Raw genomic sequence first — 16,740 nt, 5'->3', positions numbered from 1 at the left:
ATTTTACAAGTTCTAGTTACATAAAATCAAGAATACTTTCAAGTTTGCTAGCTCACTTCCAATCTTGTAAGGTGATCATCCAACCTCAAGAAATCTTTGTTTCTTACAGTAGGTTATCATTCTAATACAAGGTAATAATCATATTCAAACTTTGGTTCAATTTCTATAACTATAACAATCTTATTTCAAGTGATGATCTTACTTGAACTTGTTTTCGTGTCATGATTCTGCTTCAAGAACTTCGAGCCATCCAAGGATCCGTTGAAGCTAGATCCATTTTTCTCTTTTCCAGTAGGTTTATCCAAGGAACTTAAGGTAGTAATGATGTTCATAACATCATTCGATTCATACATATAAAGCTATCTTATTCGAAGGTTTAAACTTGTAATCACTAGAACATAGTTTAGTTAATTCTAAACTTGTTCGCAAACAAAAGTTAATCCTTCTAAATTGACTTTTAAAATCAACTAAACACATGTTCTATATCTATATGATATTCTAACTTAATGATTTAAAACCTGGAAACACGAAAAACACCGTAAAACCGGATTTACGCCGTCGTAGTAACACCGCGGGCTGTTTTGGGTTAGTTAATTAAAAACTATGATAAACTTTGATTTAAAAGTTGTTATTCTGAGAAAATGATTTTTATTATGAACATGAAACTATATCCAAAAATTATGGTTAAACTCAAAGTGGAAGTATGTTTTCTAAAATGGTCATCTAGACGTCGTTCTTTCGACTGAAATGACTACCTTTACAAAAACGACTTGTAACTTATTTTTCCAACTATAAACCTATACTTTTTCTGTTTATATTCATAAAATAGAGTTCAATATGAAGCCATAGCAATTTGATTCACTCAAAACGGATTTAAAATGAAGAAGTTATGGGTAAAACAAGATTGGATAATTTTTCTCATTTTAGCTACGTGAAAATTGGTAACAAATCTATTCCAACCATAACTTAATCAACTTGTATTGTATATTATGTAATCTTGAGATACCATAGACACGTATACAATGTTTCGACCTATCATGTCGACACATCTATATATATTTCGGAACAACCATAGACACTCTATATGTGAATGTTGGAGTTAGCTATACAGGGTTGAGGTTGATTCCAAAATATATATAGTTTGAGTTGTGATCAATACTGAGATACGTATACACTGGGTCGTGGATTGATTCAAGATAATATTTATCGATTTATTTCTGTACATCTAATTGTGGACAACTAGTTGTAGGTTACTAACGAGGACAGCTGACTTAATAAACTTAAAACATCAAAATATATTAAAAGTGTTGTAAATATATTTTGAACATACTTTGATATATATGTATATATTGTTATAGGTTCGTGAATCAACCAGTGGCCAAGTCTTACTTCCCGACGAAGTAAAAATCTGTGAAAGTGAGTTATAGTCCCACTTTTAAAATCTAATATTTTTGGGATGAGAATACATGCAGGTTTTATAAATGATTTACAAAATAGACACAAGTACGTGAAACTACATTCTATGGTTGAATTATCGAAATCGAATATGCCCCTTTTTATTAAGTCTGGTAATCTAAGAATTAGGGAACAGACACCCTAATTGACGCGAATCCTAAAGATAGATCTATTGGGCCTAACAAACCCCATCCAAAGAACCGGATGCTTTAGTACTTCGAAATTTATATCATATCCGAAGGGTGTCCCGGAATGATGGGGATATTCTTATATATGCATCTTGTTAATGTCGGTTACCAGGTGTTCACCATATGAATGATTTTTATCTCTATGTATGGGATGTGTATTGAAATATGAAATCTTTTGGTCTATTGTTACGATTTGATATATATAGGTTAAACCTATAACTCACCAACATTTTTGTTGACGTTTAAAGCATGTTTATTCTCAGGTGAATATTAAGAGCTTCCGCTGTTGCATACTAAAATAAGGACAAGATTTGGAGTTTATGTTTGTATGATATTGTGTAAAAACTGCATTCAAGAAACTGATTTCGATGTAACATATTTGTATTGTAAACCATTATGTAATGGTCGTGTGTAAACAGGATATTTTAGATTATCATTATTTGATAATCTACGTAAAGCTTTTTAAACCTTTATTTATGAAATAAAGGTTATGGTTTGTTTTAAAAATGAATGCAGTCTTTGAAAAACGTCTCATATAGAGGTCAAAACCTCGCAACGAAATCAATTAATATGGAACGTTTTTAATCAATAAGAACGGGACATTTCAGTTGGTATCCGAGCGTTGGTCTTAGAGAACCAGAATTTTGCATTAGTGTGTCTTATCGAGTTTGTTAGGATGCATTAGTGAGTCTGGACTTCGACCGTGTTTACTTGAAAAATGATTGCTTAACAAATTTTGTTGGAAACTATATAATTTTAACATGTGAATATTATGTGATATATTAATCTCTTAACGCGTTTGATATTATGTGATAGATGTCTACCTCTAGAACTAGTCCCATTGACTCACCTAATAATAATGAAGAGTAAAATGTAAATTGGAATGATTCGTGGACTGATTCACAAGTTCCCGAAGAGGAACCGGAAGAAGAGTCGGAACCGGAAGAAGAATCGGAACCGGATAAAGAAATAGAACCGGTGGGGGAAATAATAAAACGGTTAAGTAAAAGAAAATCCTCAACCAACCGACCAAGGTTAATTATGGTCAATGGTGTTTCCGCCAAGGAAGCAAAATATTGGGAGGATTACCAATTTTCCGATGAATCGGATTCCGACGAGAATTCCGATGATGTTATAGAAATTACCCCAACTGAATTTAAAAAGGCAAAAGAAAATAATAAGTGAAAGGGCATAAAAATAGAGAAATCTAATTCCAACCCCGATGAACTTTATATGTATCGTCAACCCCCGAAGTCCTTAAGTTGTAACAATGACCCGGGAACCTCTAAACCACCAGGTTTTTCTAAACCAATGTGGAAAATTACGGCTCGTATTAGGGGAACATCATATATCCCTAGAAACCTGGCAAAACGAACCAAAACCGAAGAAGAAGAAACGAGCGAGTCGGAATAAGATAGTTGTATTCGTGTGGTGTAATATATGTAATATAGTGTGCTTATGCTTTATGATATATGTAAAAATTGCTTGTATTAATAAGTATTTTTTTATGAATCTAACTCTTGTCTATTTTACAGTTTAAAAACACAAAATGGATAGACAACCCAATATTTTAAGAGACCTACCCGGAGACATGATTGATGAAATCTTGTCTAGAGTCGGCCAGAATTCCTCGGCACAACTATTTAAGGCGAGATCAGTTTGTAAGACATTCGAAGAACGTTCCAAGAATGTCTTGGTTTATAAGAGACTTTCGTTTGAAAGATGGGGGATATCACATTGGGAAACCCATAAGTTACGATGTGTTTACTTTGACGCATATATTGCGGGGAACCCAAATGCTATTTTACGCAACGGGTTAAGAAATTATTTTGACTCAATATATCCGAATATTGGACTTCGTGATTTAGAAAAAGCGGCTAACATGCAACATAAAGAAGCATGTTATGCTTACGGATTAGTAATGTTCGCTTCTCACCAAAGTGAGAACAAGAACATCGGGCTACAACTATTAAACAAAATGTTTCCACAAGTGACGGAGTCGGTAATTGGGGTAAGAAATGAGGTTTTTAGATTATTACGGGACTGTTGGACATTACGTAACCCTCGTCCCTTTGACGACGTTACAACACGCTGTCTTATCAACGGCCATAACGGTTATGTTGCACAAGACCAAGGATGGGAAGTAGTCCTAGTAAAACCAGAATGCATGACTTGTTTCTGGACGTATGAATTACGTGTCTTTATTGCCTTTGCTGAACGACTTGTGTACTAGCTAGAATTATCTTCACAACTATCTTGTATCAAAGTTATTGTGTGCTATATTTCATGCTTTATGTAAAATAAGCGGTATTGTAAGTTTGTAAAATATTGTATAAAAGTTTGAACGCGAAATATTATTATAATCAGTTTTTCATATAGAATTGTAGTAGTTGAATTGTATATTAGCTACTAAGTATGAACTTAACGGGTAGGTACTACCCGAATTTAAACTTATAAAACGCTAATATGAAGAAAAAGCTTTTATAAATGAGTTCATATTATGCTACGAAATACTATTAACTACTCTTAATATTCTGTATGATTAACTTGTTCCATTTAACTATTTTGAAGGAAATGGCACCGACTACTCGACACACCGTGAATATGAATGAAGAGGAATTCCGTACTTTTCTAGCTTCAAACATAGCCGCAGTACAAGCTGCGCTACATACCAACAATAACCTTGGATCTAGCAGTACAGGAAATCGTGTAGGATGCACCTACAAAGAATTCACTGCCTGCAAACCTTTGGAATTTGATGGAACCGAAGGACCGATAACGGTGGACCGAGAAGGTCGAATCGGTGTTTGCCATAAGTAAGTGTAATGAAGAGGACAAAGTAAAGTACGCTACGCATACCTTCACAGGTTCTGCGTTAACATGGTGGAATACCTATCTAGAGCAAGTGGGACAAGATGATGCGTACGCACTACTGTGGTCAGCATTCAAGCACTTGATGAACGAGAAGTACCGTCCCAGAACCGAGGTCAATAAGCTCAAGACAGAACTTAGAGGGTTACGAACCCAAGGATTTGATATTACCACGTACGAAAGACGATTCACAGAATTGTGCCTATTGTGTCCGGGAGCATTCGAAGATGAGGAAGAGAAGATCGACGCGTTTGTGAAAGGATTACCGGAAAGAATCCAAGAAGATATAAGTTCACACGAGCCCGCCTCCATACAACAGGCATGTAGAATGGCTCACAAACTCGTGAACCAAATTGAAGAAAGAATTAAAGAACAGACTGCTGAAGAGGCCAATGTGAAGCAAGTCAAAAGAAAGTGGGAGGAAAACGGTGATAAGAATCACCAATACAACAACAACAGCAATTACAACAATAATCGCAACAATTATCCCAACAATCGCAACATCAATCGCAACTACAACAAACGGCCCAACAACAACAACAACAACAACAACAACAGCAACTACAACAATCATCCCAACAACAATAATAACCGCAACAACAACAACAATCAGAAGCAGCTATGCCAAAGGTGTGAAAAGAATCACTCGGGGTTCTGCACCAAATTTTGCAACAAGTGTAAAAGAAATGGTCATAGCGCGGCGAAGTGTGAGGTCTACGGACCAGGGGTTAATAGAACGAAAGGAACAAATGGTGTCGGAACGAGTAATGGCAGAGCAAGTAGTGTCGGAGCAAGTTATGCCAATGTAGTTTGTTATAAATGTGGAAAACCGGGCCACATTATTAGAAATTGCCCGAACCAGGAGAACACGAATGGACAAGGCCGCGGAAGAGTTTTCAATATTAATGCGGCAGAGGCACAAGAAGACCCGGAGCTTGTTACGGGTACGTTTCTTATTGACAATAAATCTGCTTACGTTTTATTTGATTCGGGTGCGGATAGAAGCTATATGAGTAGAGATTTTTGTGCTAAATTAAGTTGTCCATTGACGCCTTTGGATAGTAAATTTTTACTCGAATTAGCAAATGGTAAATTAATTTCAGCAGATAATATATGTCGGAATCGAGAAATTAAACTGGTTAGCGAAACATTTAAGATTGATTTGATACCAGTAGAGTTAGGGAGTTTTGATGTGATAATCGGTATGGACTGGTTGAAAGAAGTGAAAGAAGTGAAAGCAGAGATCGTTTGTTACAAAAATGCAATTCGCATTATACGAGAAAAAGGAAAACCCTTAATGGTGTACGGAGAAAAGGGCAACACGAAGCTACATCTTATTAGTAATTTGAAGGCACAAAAATTAATAAGAAAAGGTTGCTATGCTGTTCTAGCACACGTCGAGAAAGTACAAACTGAAGAAAAGAGCATCAATGATGTTCCCATTGCAAAAGAATTTCCCGATGTATTTCCGAAAGAATTACCGGGATTACCCCCACATCGATCCGTTGAATTTCAAATAGATCTTGTACCAGGAGCTGCACCAATAGCTCGTGCTCCTTACAGACTCGCACCCAACGAGATGAAAGAACTGCAAAGCCAATTACAAGAACTTTTAGAGCGTGGTTTCATTCGACCAAGCACATCACCGTGGGGAGCTCCTGTTTTGTTTGTCAAGAAGAAAGATGGTACATTCAGGTTGTGTATCGACTACCGAGAGTTGAACAAACTTACCATCAAGAACCGCTACCCACTACCGAGAATCGATGACTTATTTGATCAACTACAAGGCTCGTCTGTTTATTCAAAGATTGACTTACGTTCCGGGTATCATCAAATGCGGGTGAAAGAAGATGATATTCCAAAGACTGCTTTCAGAACACGTTACGATCATTACGAGTTTATGGTCATGCCATTTGGTTTAACTAATGCACCAGCTGTGTTCATGGACCTTATGAACCGAGTGTGTGGACCATACCTTGACAAGTTTGTCATTGTTTTCATTGATGACATACTTATTTACTCAAAGAATGACCAAGAACACGGTGAACATTTGAGAAAGGTGTTAGAAGTATTGAGGAAGGAAGAATTGTACGCTAAGTTTTCAAAGTGTGCATTTTGGTTGGAAGAAGTTCAATTCCTCGGTCACATAGTGAACAAAGAAGGTATTAAGGTGGATCCGGAAAAGATAGAAACTGTTGAAAAGTGGGAAACCCCGAAAACTCCGAAACACATACGCCAGTTTTTAGGACTAGCTGGTTACTACAGAAGGTTCATCCAAGACTTTTCCAGAATAGCAAAACCCTTGACTGCATTAACGCATAAAGGGAAGAAATTTGAATGGAATGATGAACAAGAGAAAGCGTTTCAGTTATTGAAGAAAAAGCTAACTACGGCACCTATATTGTCATTGCCTACAGGGAATGATGATTTTGTGATTTATTGTGATGCATCAAAGCAAGGTCTCGGTTGTGTATTAATGCAACGAACGAAGGTGATTGCTTATGCGTCTAGACAATTGAAGATTCACGAACAAAATTATACGACGCATGATTTGGAATTAGGCGCGGTTGTTTTTGCATTAAAGACTTGGAGGCACTACTTATATGGGGTCAAAAGTATTATATATACCGACCACAAAAGTCTTCAACACATATTTAATCAGAGACAACTGAATATGAGGCAGCGTAGGTGGATTGAATTATTGAATGATTACGACTTTGAGATTCGTTACCACCCGGGGAAGGCAAATGTGGTAGCCGATGCCTTGAGCAGGAAGGACAGAGAACCCATTCGAGTAAAATCTATGAATATAATGATTCATAATAACATTACTACTCAAATAAAGGAGGTGCAACAAGGAGTTTTAAAAGAGGGAAATTTAAAGGATGAAATACCCAAAGGATCAGAGAAGCATCTTAATATTCGGGAAGACGGAACCCGGTATAGGGCTGAAAGGATTTGGGTACCAAAATTTGGAGATATGAGAGAAATGGTACTTAGAGAAGCTCATAAAACCAGATACTCAATACATCCTGGAACGGGGAAGATGTACAAGGATCTCAAGAAACATTTTTTGGTGGCCGGGTATGAAAGCCGATGTTGCTAAATACGTAGGAGAATGTTTGACGTGTTCTAAGGTCAAAGCTGAGCATCAGAAACCATCAGGTCTACTTCAACAACCCGAAATCCCGGAATGGAAATGGGAAAACATTACCATGGATTTCATCACTAAATTGCCAAGGACTGCAAGTGGTTTTGATACTATTTGGGTAATAGTTGACCGTCTCACCAAATCAGCACACTTCTTGCCAATAAGAGAAGATGACAAGATGGAGAAGTTAGCACGACTGTATTTGAAGGAAGTCATCTCCAGACATGGAATACCAATCTCTATTATCTCTGATAGGGATGGCAGATTTATTTCAAGATTCTGGCAGACATTACAGCAAGCATTAGGAACTCGTCTAGACATGAGTACTGCCTATCATCCACAAACTGATGGGCAGAGCGAAAGGACGATACAAACGCTTGAAGACATGCTACGAGCATGTGTTATTGATTTTGGAAACAGTTGGGATCGACATCTACCGTTAGCAGAATTTTCCTACAACAACAGCTACCATTCAAGCATTGAGATGGCGCCATTTGAAGCACTTTATGGTAGAAAGTGCAGGTCTCCGATTTGTTGGAGTGAAGTGGGGGATAGACAGATTACGGGTCCGGAGATTATACAAGAAACTACCGAGAAGATCATCCAAATTCAACAACGGTTGAAAACCGCCCAAAGTCGACAAAAGAGCTACGCTGACTTTAAAAGAAAAGATATAGAATTTGAAATTGGAGAGATGGTCATGCTTAAAGTTGCACCTTGGAAAGGCGTTGTTCGATTTGGTAAACGAGGGAAATTAAATCCAAGGTATATTGGACCATTCAAGATTATTGATCGTGTCGGACCAGTAGCTTACCGACTTGATTTACCTCAACAACTCACGGCTGTACATAACACTTACCACGTCTCGAATTTGAAGAAATGTTTTGCTAAAGAAGATCTCACTATTTCGTTAGATGAAATCCAAATCAACGAAAAACTTCAATTCATTGAAGAACCCGTCGAAATAATGGATCGTGAGGTTAAAAGACTTAAGCAAAACAAGATACCAATTGTTAAGGTTCGATGGAATGCTCGTAGAGGACCCGAGTTCACCTGGGAGTGTGAAGATCAGATGAAGAAGAAATACCCGCATCTATTTCCAGAAGATTCGTCAACACCTTCAACAGCTTAAAATTTCGGGACGAAATTTATTTAACGGGTAGGTACTGTAGTGACCCGAAATTTTCCATGTTTATATATATTAATTGAGATTGATATTTACATGATTAAATGTTTCCAACATGTTAAGCAATCAAACTTGTTAAGACTTGATTAATTGAAATATGTTTCATATAGACGATTGACCACCCAAGTTGACCGGTGATTCACGAACGTTAAAACTTGTAAAAACTACACGATGACATATATATGGTTATATATATAGTTAACATATTTTTATTATAAGTATGTATCTCATTAGGTATTTTAACAATGAGTTATATACATAAAAATGAGACTATTAATTTAAGAAACTCGAAAACGATATATATAACGATTATCGTTATAACAACGTCTTACTAGGTACATATGAATCATATTAAGATATTGATACACTTGGTTAATTATGTTAAATGATAAGTAAATATATTATTAAGTGTATTAACAATGAAATACATATGTAAAAATAAGACTACTAACTTAATGATTTCGAAACGAGACATATATGTAACGATTATCGTTGTAACGACATTTAACTGTATATACATCATACTAAGATATATTATATATCATAATATCATGATAATATAATAATTTAACATCTCATTTGTTATAATAAACAATGGGTTAACAACATTCAACAAGATCGTTAACCTAAAGGTTTCAAAACAACATTTACATGTAACGACTAACGATGACTTAACGACTCAGTTAAAATGTATATACATGTAGTGTTTTAATATGTATTCATACACTTTTGAAAGACTTCAAGACACTTATCAAAATACTTCTACTTAACAAAAATGCTTACAATTACATCCTCGTTCAGTTTCATCAACAATTCTACTCGTATGCACCCGTATTCGTACTCGTACAATACACAGCTTTTAGATGTATGTACTATTAGTATATACACTCCAATGATCAGCTCTTAGCAGCCCATGTGAGTCACCTAACACATGTGGGAACCATCATTTGGCAACTAGCATGAAATATCTCATAAAATTACAAAAATATGAGTAATCATTCATGACTTATTTACATGAAAACAAAATTACATATCCTTTATATCTAATCCATACACCAACGACCAAAAACACCTACAAACACTTTCATTCTTCAATTTTCTTCATCTAATTGATCTCTCTCAAGTTCTATCTTCAAGTTCTAAGTGTTCTTCATATATTTTACAAGTTCTAGTTACATAAAATCAAGAATACTTTCAAGTTTGCTAGCTCACTTCCAATCTTGTAAGGTGATCATCCAACCTCAAGAAATCTTTGTTTCTTACAGTAGGTTATCATTATAATACAAGGTAATAATCATATTCAAACTTTGGTTCAATTTCTATAACTATAACAATCTTATTTCAAGTGATGATCTTACTTGAACTTGTTTTCGTGTCATGATTCTGCTTCAAGAACTTCGAGCCATCCAAGGATCCGTTGAAGCTAGATCCATTTTTCTCTTTTCCAGTAGGTTTATCCAAGGAACTTAAGGTAGTAATGATGTTCATAACATCATTCGATTCATACATATAAAGCTATCTTATTCGAAGGTTTAAACTTGTAATCACTAGAACATAGTTTAGTTAATTCTAAACTTGTTCGCAAACAAAAGTTAATCCTTCTAAATTGACTTTTAAAATCAACTAAACACATGTTCTATATCTATATGATATGCTAACTTAATGATTTAAAACCTGGAAACACGAAAAACACCGTAAAACCGGATTTACGCCGTCGTAGTAACACCGCGGGCTGTTTTGGGTTAGTTAATTAAAAACTATGATAAACTTTGATTTAAAAGTTGTTATTCTGAGAAAATGATTTTTATTATGAACATGAAACTATATCCAAAAATTATGGTTAAATTCAAAGTGGAAGTATGTTTTCTAAAATGGTCATCTAGACGTCGTTCTTTCGACTGAAATGACTACCTTTACATAAACGACTTGTAACTTATTTTTCCAACTATAAACCTATACTTTTTCTGTTTATATTCATAAAATAGAGTTCAATATGAAGCCATAGCAATTTGATTCACTCAAAACGGATTTAAAATGAAGAAGTTATGGGTAAAACAAGATTGGATAATTTTTCTCATTTTAGCTACGTGAAAATTGGTAACAAATCTATTCCAACCATAACTTAATCAACTTGTATTGTATATTATGTAATCTTGAGATACCATAGACACGTATACAATGTTTCGACCTATCATGTCGACACATCTATATATATTTCGGAACAACCATAGACACTCTATATGTGAATGTTGGAGTTAGCTATACAGGGTTGAGGTTGATTCCAAAATATATATAGTTTGAGTTGTGATCAATACTGAGATACGTATACACTGGGTCGTGGATTGATTCAAGATAATATTTATCGATTTATTTCTGTACATCTAATTGTGGACAACTAGTTGTAGGTTACTAACGAGGACAGCTGACTTAATAAACTTAAAACATCAAAATATATTAAAAGTGTTGTAAATATATTTTGAACATACTTTGATATATATGTATATATTGTTATAGGTTCGTGAATCAACCAGTGGCCAAGTCTTACTTCCCGACGAAGTAAAAATCTGTGAAAGTGAGTTATAGTCCCACTTTTAAAATCTAATATTTTTGGGATGAGAATACATGCAGGTTTTATAAATGATTTACAAAATAGACACAAGTACGTGAAACTACATTCTATGGTTGAATTATCGAAATCGAATATGCCCCTTTTTATTAAGTCTGGTAATCTAAGAATTAGGGAACAGACACCCTAATTGACGCGAATCCTAAAGATAGATCTATTGGGCCTAACAAACCCCATCCAAAGAACCGGATGCTTTAGTACTTCGAAATTTATATCATATCCGAAGGGTGTCCCGGAATGATGGGGATATTCTTATATATGCATCTTGTTAATGTCGGTTACCAGGTGTTCACCATATGAATGATTTTTATCTCTATGTATGGGATGTGTATTGAAATATGAAATCTTTTGGTCTATTGTTACGATTTGATATATATAGGTTAAACCTATAACTCACCAACATTTTTGTTGACGTTTAAAGCATGTTTATTCTCAGGTGAATATTAAGAGCTTCCGCTGTTGCATACTAAAATAAGGACAAGATTTGGAGTTTATGTTTGTATGATATTGTGTAAAAACTGCATTCAAGAAACTGATTTCGATGTAACATATTTGTATTGTAAACCATTATGTAATGGTCGTGTGTAAACAGGATATTTTAGATTATCATTATTTGATAATCTACGTAAAGCTTTTTAAACCTTTATTTATGAAATAAAGGTTATGGTTTGTTTTAAAAATGAATGCAGTCTTTGAAAAACGTCTCATATAGAGGTCAAAACCTCGCAACGAAATCAATTAATATGGAACGCTTTTAATCAATAAGAACGGGACATTTCATGCCGGTTTTTACCGACGTTTCATAAAAGATTTTTCTAAAATTGCCACTCCTATGAATAAACTCCTAGAAAAGGATGCGCCATTCATCTTTTCAGATGAGTGTATCAAATCTTTTAATATTCTTAAAGAGAAACTCACTAATGCGCCGATCATGATAACACCAAATTGGAATCTACCATTTGAACTAATGTGCGATGCAAGGGATTTTGCAATGGGAGCCGTTTTAGGACAAAGGATTGAAAAACGATTTCAACCTATATATTATGCTAGTAAGACATTACAAGGAGCACAAACAAACTATACAACTACTGAAAAAGAACTCCTTGCTATTGTCTTTACTTTTGACAAATTTCGATCATATCTCGTTCTAGCAAAAATGGTGGTCTATACCGACCATTCTGCTCTTAGATACCTATTTTCAAAACAAGATGCTAAACCAAGATTAATCCGTTGGATCTTACTCTTACAAGAGTTTGATATTGAAATCCGAGATAAAAGAGGAGCAGAAAATCTCGCCGCTGATCATCTTTCTCGTCTTGAAAATCCCGAATTAGAAGTTCTAAATGAATCGGCCATACAAGACAACTTTCCTGATGAATATCTATTGAAGATAGATTATAAAGAAATCCCATGGTTTGCAGACTATGCAAACTACTTAGTTTGTGGATTCCTTGAAAAAGGATTATCGTACCAAAAACGAAAGAAATTCTTCAGTGATATAAAACACTATTTCTGGGAAGATCCACATTTGTTTAAAAGTTGTCCCGATGGAATAATACGCCGATGTGTATTTGGAAATGAAGCAAGTAAAATATTAAACCATTGTCACACAGGACCAACAGGAGGGCATTATGGGCCTCAACTAACAGCAAGAAAAGTTTATGATGCTGGATTCTATTGGCCTACAATTTACAAAGACGCACACCTTCTTTGCAAATCCTGTGATGCTTGTCAAAGAGCCGGAAAAATAAGTCAACGTGATGAAATGCCACAAAATGTCATCCAAGTATGTGAAGTATTTGACATTTGGGGTATTGACTTTATGGATCCATTTCCAAAATCTCATAATAATCTATATATACTCGTAGCCATTGATTATGTATCTAAATGGGCGGAAGCACAAGCTCTCCCAACTAACGATGCACGAGTTGTAGTCAACTTTTTAAAACGTCTTTTTGCAAGGTTTGGAACACCGAAAGCTTTAATAAGTGATCGGGGTACTCATTTCTGTAATAATCAACTTGAGAGAGTTCTTAAAAGATATGGAGTAACTCATAAAATCTCCACCGCATATCATCCACAAACAAGTGGACAAGTTGAAAATACCAACCGAGCTTTAAAACGTATTCTAGAGAAAACCGTAGGATCAAATCCAAAGGAATGGTCCATTAAATTGGAGGATGCACTCTGGGCTTTTAGAACAGCCTACAAAACTCCAATTGGAACTACACCTTTTAGACTTGTTTATGGAAAAGCATGTCATCTTCCAGTAGAAATTGAACATAAAGCATTTTGGGCTTTGAAGACATATAATCTTGATTTACATGAAGCCGGACGTCTACGATTAAGTCAACTAAACGAATTAGAAGAATTAAGACATGAAGCATACGAAAATTCGATAATCTATAAAGAAAGAACGAAGAAATGGCATGATAAAAGAATCAGAAGTTCAAAAGAATTTAAAGAAGGAGACAGAGTTCTTCTTTTCAATTCGCGATTCAAGCTATTTCCTGGAAAATTGAAATCAAGATGGTCTTGACCATTCATAGTCAAAAGAGTTTTCCCATACGGAACGATAGAATTAATAAATTCAAATGGGATTGAATTTAAAGTTAATGGTCACAGAGTTAAACATTACATACATGGTCCGATGGAAGTCGACAACGAAGTTAATCACAATTTCGACACCACAGCTAACTAAGTGTGGGGAGAATCAAGTCTTTAAAGGATAATATGTATTTCTGTTAGAGTTAGATTGTCTGTTTTCGTGTAGTTCTCGAAAATGGAACCTGAATGGTCTTTCCCTAGCAGACCCTAAAGAACTAGTCTTCTCCCCCCATTCTGAATTTTTATTTTTTTTTAGGTTTTTACAAAATGAAGACTGCCTGTGAACTAAACCATGGTCTAATGCTACACGCTTTGATCACTAAACGTAATAATGACATACTACCGAGTGAATTAGTATCAGTAATCAGAGAAAGAATGGACGGAGTTAGAAAAGAATCCAGATGCGAAGATAATAAGTTACAATTTGGTAAAGGAAAATCAAAATCCGCAGCGAAAAGAAGAGCACGACACCTAGAAAGATGTCACAAATGCGGAAAATGGTCACATGGAGGTAAATGTTCAAATAATCAAACCTATTCAAATACCGAATTTGTTACTTTATGCAGAGACGGACCGTTCATATGTTTAGAAGAAAAGACACTGAATGCTCGAGGTTACGCCTATGTAGCTATGGAAAATCAATTAAACCGACTATCTTATGAATGGGATAGATCATATAACTAAGAAATCTATCTCACAGGTAAGTCTGTACAGTTTTTAATTTCTATTTTTAACCTTTTGATAATAAACGCTAATTTGTTCGCTATAAAGTATTAAATTGGTATTGAATAAAATTAGGTTTGGCGACCGAAATTATTGATATCATTCAAAAATTTATTACATCACTGCGAAATTTAACGTTTATTCTTAAGGTATAAATATCTTTAATCAATCAACCCAAAATATTTCAAAAATTTGTCATGAGTTAAATTAGGTCTTGGAACCGAAATTACTTTACCGAAAAGAGGGGCGCATATTTTTGATAATATTTGATTGATTAAAGTGGGATAAAAAGCCAAAAAGATTTTTAATTTTATTTTTACCATGTTTTTAAAATTAATATTTAAATCTTAAATTAATATTGTAAACTTTGTAAAAACAATATTTTTAAAATTGTAAATATTTGAATTTTTAAATTAAGTTTGGTGTGAATTTTTAATTTTTAAAATATGAATTTTTAATTTTATGCATTTCAAATTTTAAGTTTGGTGTGAATTTTTAATATTAATTTTGAATTTTATATTTAAGTTGTGTGAATTTGAAAACAAAAATTTACTTTATCTCATTAAGTTAAAAATATGATTTTTAAAATTCTTCGTAAGTTGAAGACTAGGTCTTTGAACCGAAATTGCTTTACCCGAGGAAGGGACGAGAACTTTTATTATCATTATTTTTAATCTTATTGAATTAAAGTATGCCAAAAACATTAAAAAACCCAAAAATCTTTACTTTTAAAAATCGCGCTTTGATTTGACAAATTTTAAAATTTTGTCGAGGGACAGACTAGGACAACGATCCGAAACGCCCTCGCTCCTAAAGGAAAACAAAAATTTTAAAATTTAATTAATTATAAGTTTTATAAAGCATAAGGTTTTATTTAAAAAAAAAAAAACGGCTGAAAACACTGTAGCCGGCACCCCATGCGATCGCATGGGGTTTGCACTTGGAACCCATGCGATTGCATGGGGACCAAATGCAGGTCAGAAACAAATAACAGCAGCGGGTCTGTTCTTCACACAAAACACACACATACACCCGAAAAAACTCTCAAATCATCACCAAATTTCGCCAAAATTCACCGTAATTCGTCATTTTTCTTGCTCTAATCATGCCTAGATTCTCATTCTTCAGCAAATTGGTAAAAATTACACCCCTAAACTCTATAAATTCCTAGTTTTTGTGATAATTACCAATTTTTTACCTAATGCAATTTTGTTAATTTCTAGTGTAATTAGTGTTAAATTGTTAGTATTTTATGCATGTATAACCTAGATTGATGCTATTTAACATGATTTGAAGCCAAAAACTTCAAAATTTTTAGAAATCTAGGGTTTGTGTTCTTGAGCAATTTGGGGCTTTTTGATATAAACAGGTTATGGCCGATTTTTATCATGAATTATTGCTAAATTGAGTAGTGTAACATGTTTAGATAGTTAAATGATCTAAACAATGATCCTAAACATGATTTTTGAAGATTAAAGTGGACTTTTTAAGTCCAAAATTCATGAACTTGATTAATTTGATATATTTGCCATTTGAGACTTGTTTAATTATTAGTAATGAATATTTTGACATGTTATTTGAGTTAAATGCTTATGAATTTTGTATACATTTTCATATGTGCTTATTTGAAAAGTGTAGAATTGTGAAAATTTGTGAAAATTGTATAAGTTTAATTTTGATTTAACATGTTATAGTGATTGTTTTAAGTTGTTATTTTGCTAACACTAATGCATATTTGGATGCACAAATTTTGTGTTTAATGTGTTTTACAGAGAGCCGATACTGGAGGTTCAGGAGCATCATCATCTAGACGACCAGCACCAGCACTAGAACCAGAACCAGAAATGCAACACGAACAAGAACCACAACAGGAACAACAACAGCCTGATCAGCACATACCTTATTATGATCCAGTACAGTTTATTGATGAATT

The sequence above is a fragment of the Rutidosis leptorrhynchoides genome, chromosome 7 (assembly GCF_046630445.1).
Source record: "Rutidosis leptorrhynchoides isolate AG116_Rl617_1_P2 chromosome 7, CSIRO_AGI_Rlap_v1, whole genome shotgun sequence".
NCBI lineage: Eukaryota > Viridiplantae > Streptophyta > Magnoliopsida > Asterales > Asteraceae > Rutidosis > Rutidosis leptorrhynchoides.
The sequence above is the reverse complement of the archived record's forward strand: the minus strand, read 5'-3'. Positions refer to the sequence as shown.